Below are 5,353 nucleotides of genomic sequence, written 5' to 3'. Positions count from 1 at the left end.
CTCGGTGTTTCCTGACTGCAAGGGTATGAAAAACTCGAGGCTTCCCGATTGCAAGGTCGATCTTTTCATTTCTTTGGGATTTTCCTAATGGTAGGGTTCATCCCATCGTCCTTTTATTCCATGATCAAAACCAATTCTTTATTATCATCACCACCATGCTTCTTTCTTTTTCCACCATCTTGCTGGACCTCCTTAAGGATTTTCCTGTAACAATTTAAAAATATGTGCAAAAATTTTTTTTTTTTTTTTAGATGATATGCATGCATCTTACCTGATTTTGAAATATAGGTCCCCCCCTCCTTGATGCTCCATCATCATAGGGTGCCCTTGTTTATATCCAAAGCTTTCTTTGTTCTTCCGAGGCATTGACTCATTCATGTACTGCCCATCCACTCAGCTGTAAATGCAATGCCCATCCCGGGCTGTCTTCGACAATTACTGCTCGCATCTCTCATCAAGCTTTACAATGCCCCCAAGTGTGGTACTGCTTGATTCATCATGAAGGATTTTCTCTCCTGGCTTCTTCTGAGAATTATCCTCTGATTGATTGTGTGCATCATGCCAATACCCAATCAAGATTGTTAATCAGTCATGAACTTGACTCTAGTTGAAACAGTACTCTTCAAGTACATGTTATCATCAGCCTTCTTGGAACTCATTCAGTCATCCAATCATGCATCTCATAGCTTGCAGTACAAAGGCTCATGGTTGTATGCTCAGTGCTCTTCTCATGGACTCCTTTCAACTCTTCTAATCAGATTGTGAAAAAAATTCCTCGGCCTCATCAATGATGCTACTTCTATCACCCATACTCATGCGGTGAAGTGCTCATCTGGCTTAAAACAAATTGTCCCACACAGTCAGTCTTCGGGGTGGGTGCCTTTCTGACATTCATTCAAATGCAGTTGCGTGCGTGGTAACGTCTGTCGATAACCATGTTTCAAAGGATGACAATATGAGATTGTCCTTCAAGTGCAGCATTGTTCCACAGTCAGTCTTGGTGGTGTGCATATGTTCGATGTTCATTCAAATGCACTCACCCGATAACATCTGTCAGGAGTCATAGCCATGTTTCAGAGGGTTACCCAAAATGAAGATATGAAAATATCCTTCAAGTGCAGTGTTGCTCATCAATTGCTGCTGAAGTTCACTAAATCATGGATTGTCTTTGAACAACATTGCCCCTAGTTGATCTGACCATGCTCATTCTTCTGTTTACAACCAAATGGCTTTTGTGAATGCCAGGAATGACTTTGATGGACTTTGATGACTCATCATGTGATTCTTTCTTTGCCCCCAGTTGATCTGGATACTGTTTGTTTTCCTTCTTAAGGTCCACTGTATTACCCCCAGCTGCTCAACTTTCAAGGAGTGTCGAGGACTTCAATGTCATTTCTATCAACGATTTTGCATACTCAATCAATGTTCTTCTGTGTTTGATAATCTTCCTTGTTCTGGAATCAACTCTCATATTTCAAAGATCATGTATATTCAAAGTCTAGTTTGTTGAAATGAAATCAGAGATGTCCCTTTTTTGGAAATCTTTTGAAAATCAAGCTTTTTGATCAAAGACCCAACACACGTTATTCGAAATACACAGTCCTTTGATTGTCTTGTATTTTGAAAACAGAAATCGACCCGTTGTAGGATTAAAATGGCTTTTTCCATGGTTCTTTGTATCAATTTGAATCCTTGATATTGGGTATATCATTTGATGGTCTGTGATGAGGTGACATTTTTATGAATTTCAAAAAACAAGATGCTCAGGCTTTATCAAGAAAAGTTGTTTCTTTTCTTAGCATTTATTTTATCAGCATGCATAATAACCAATAGCTTAATTCATGAAGTCACGACCCTTATGGAAAAGCTCTTCAAGTTTTGAGAGCGCCATTTATCGGTTCAAATTGCTTGCTTGATTAAAAAGGACTTTTAAAAGCACGTAATGCAGGCTATGGTTCATGGCTATGAAAGAAAAGGAATCTCAAAGGCTCAAAAGGTGTTTGAGGGTTTCAAAGACCTAGGATCAACATCAATTATTCATCAACTCTCTTTCTCTTGTTGTCTTTGTAGAGGAACCGACATATAACCTTGTTAACCTCAAAGATCAGACTTCTCTTAACATAAGTCATAATGCAAATCCACCTTTCCTTGATGAATAACCAACCTTAATCATCTGATAACATCAGAGGCTTTATAATGGACACCGAAAGTCACGTTTATAACTTAGTCTTTTTTCTGGTATTGACTTTTGTTGTGCCTTTCCTTGATTGAAATTTCTTTTGCTCTTCATAGACTTGATAGGCGTTCTCCTTCCTTTATCTTTGACTTGTATTTAAGTGAAGGCAATTTCAACTTCCCTTTTTTTCGTTCTCTTTTTTTTTCATAGCCTTCCTCAAAACTTTCTTATATGCCCCCAGTCTATGTGTCTTCTTCTAGCTCTCTTTCAATCATTGGACTTTTGTTTTAAGCCTTCCTCTTTATCCATTAATTATATCAATGTCTCCAACATATCTCTCATCTGCCCCCAGTATGGGGTGTGATCCTAGTCAGGGTTTTCATGAAAAGAATATTCTATTCAGCTCAAAATGGGACTACAAGGGATATAACCTTTAGAAAGTGAAGGGATATCAAAGATGGCCTTTTCTCATTTCAAGCAAGGTCAGTTAGAACTGATAAATTTTGACCTCATCCAATGAATGATTTGGACTTGTAAGAGTCATGATTCACGAGTCCATAACTATTGAATCCACTATATGTCATTATGCATACTGCTAAAACTTAGCTATATGATGTGTGGTTCAGTTTCAAAAGGTATGAGTTCAAAATTGTTTAGTCACCTCATGTCATTTTCAAGCATCGAGTCATTTCTGTAATCAAAACACTTTTAATCTTCCAGATTAATTAACCTTTATCGCATGTTGGAGTTTGATCAAAATATTTTGTCAGAATAAAATGTTAAACATCTATTGATTTCAAAACAACAAAAAGATACAAGCAAGGCATGTTTCGTTGAAGGATGAGATGTGATCCCAAAACAAAATGCAGAATTCCAAAACAATATGTTTGATTGTTCATCACCATTCTTGAATCAGCTTTTCTGGCAATATTTGCGTTTTGCCAAGCACTTTAGATCAACATGTCATTCTGAAGATGTTCGGGGGACAATATAGCCAATGACACCCTCCTTCACTGACTCCACTTGTCTCTTGCTCACCAACTTTCAGACTCAATTCTTGCAATTCTTGAAAACTGTTCACTTGAAATGGTTGAGGACCCCACCAATGACATCACATCTCTTGTCTGGATTATACCACCTAGAAATTGGTGGTTGCATGGGATTTGTCGGAGTCAAGCAAAATTCTGGAATCTGGCAGATGCTGGTCGACAAACTTAAGTGGTAGAGGAATGTCAATCTTGGCAAAGACATTTGAGCAATTGATGCTACCGTGAGACCTGGCTAGACCACATAATTAAGGTTTCACACCGTCAAAGTCATCTCCTGATTCACCTCTCATCATTGTTCTGGAATCCATGGCAGATCCTTCAATCTTTCCTCTCTTCATAGCTTGTTCAATTCTTCGGCAAATCCTCACAACATCATTTCAATCTTCCAATGTTGTTGTGGTTGGCTGCGGATTGTTAGAAAACTTTCCAACAACTTGGTAATCTTGGCAGCGCCCAGAAACTTGTAGTATCGCCACTACCGACGTGTGGAATCATGTCTTATCTCTTTTATGGGAGAAAATGATGGACATGAATCTCCTCTATTTCTTCTTTGATTCCTCTCGAACGGTGCAACAAACACGCACCAATAGAGGAAGTCCTGCTCTGTTGAAGTTTCAGTATTCTTCATGTTTGTTAGTCTAGGCATGTCTCTTCTCTCTACTTTTGTGTTTTAATACTGACATTGTTGGAGAGAAATCATAGATGATCTGAAACTACTGTATTCCTTCTTGGATTTCCCACTTGCGGATCCACAAACAGATTCCTGCCGAGAGAGCTCTGCTACGTTGAAGTTTGAAGTCTGCTCATATTTTCCAGACCAGGTCTGGCTCTTCAACCTACTAAGATGTCTTCGTGCTGAAACTGATGAGAGAAATATTTGTAGCATATGCAACTTATAAATCCCCTCTTGCATTCCCAATTTGCAGAGCCATAAATGGATTTTTGTAGAGAGAGCTCTGCCACGTAGAAGTTCAGTGTCTAATCATGGTTTTTCAGACCAACATCTTGTGCTGCTGAAATGGAATTGAGCTCATAATTGGGTAGCTTCAAAGAAGACTAATGCACCATGTACAAGAGGCTAGTAGTCATTTGGTTCCATTAGATGATGTGGAGGCAATGAACACTTAAGAGTGCAACAAAGCAAGAACCAGAGTTGTCATTAGTTGATGACTGAAGGCATTGTTGCTGTTGTTCATGACTGAAAAGGAGAGGCAGCTTCAATTGAACGTGGACAAGCAGTGTTCCCACAGAAGACCGTGCATACATTCTCTTGCCATTTAAATACTCAACACTTGTTCAAGCAAATCTGAGTCTAGCTACTTCATCTTTGATGCTCCCAACCTCAATCTGGTAATGAGCCTCTATCTGACATCTTTCTTTGCTCCCATCATTTTTCTTTAATCACGTGCAGCACAGCTTGTGCGGGGAACCTACTTTTCAACCCGGTACATGCATGATAAATGTATGAATATGTAATCTATATGACGAACTCACCCTTCGAGGGGTGACAATATGGTCGTAACTCTTGTATGATGGAACAAGAATCATGATTTTTTCCCAAACTCTCCAATGAAAATTTTCGGAGTGACGGCCAATGCTTCAAGAAGGGTTTGCTCGGATGCAAAACAAATATTTACGGAGCATACATCCTACAGGCAGGTTCTATTCATTTTACGTGAGACAGGGTAGGTTTGCTACTTGGTCTCTAAAAGGGGTCTCTTGTTGTCCCAGTGATTGCCCTCGTAAAGGCAATATAGGGGCCCAGCAGGTAATTGGTTGGCACGTGTCCAACTATTACCAGTCTAAGCACTCAACGAAGAGTTGGGGTTTACACAAACTTCAACCTTGACTCAAGTCATAAGGTAAGCTGCTAGTCCCCCACCTAACTTAAAGCAGGTGTGTGCTTAACAAAAATTAAAACTTGTGATGCATGAGAGAATTATATACAATGCATGAATAAAACACAAATAAATAAAACAAAGCACAAAAGAAAAAATAAAATTGAACACATCAAAACACAAAGCTTAGTCCGATAAAGTTGAAAATAATACCTTTCCCCAGTGGAGTCGCCATTCTGTCGCACCCCAAAAAAAAAAAAAAAAATATCAGGTGCGCGGCATCGGCTGGC

The sequence above is a fragment of the Populus alba genome, chromosome 10 (genome assembly GCF_005239225.2).
Source record: "Populus alba chromosome 10, ASM523922v2, whole genome shotgun sequence".
NCBI classification, from domain to species: Eukaryota; Viridiplantae; Streptophyta; class Magnoliopsida; order Malpighiales; family Salicaceae; genus Populus; species Populus alba.
Note: the sequence above shows the minus strand (reverse complement) of the source record.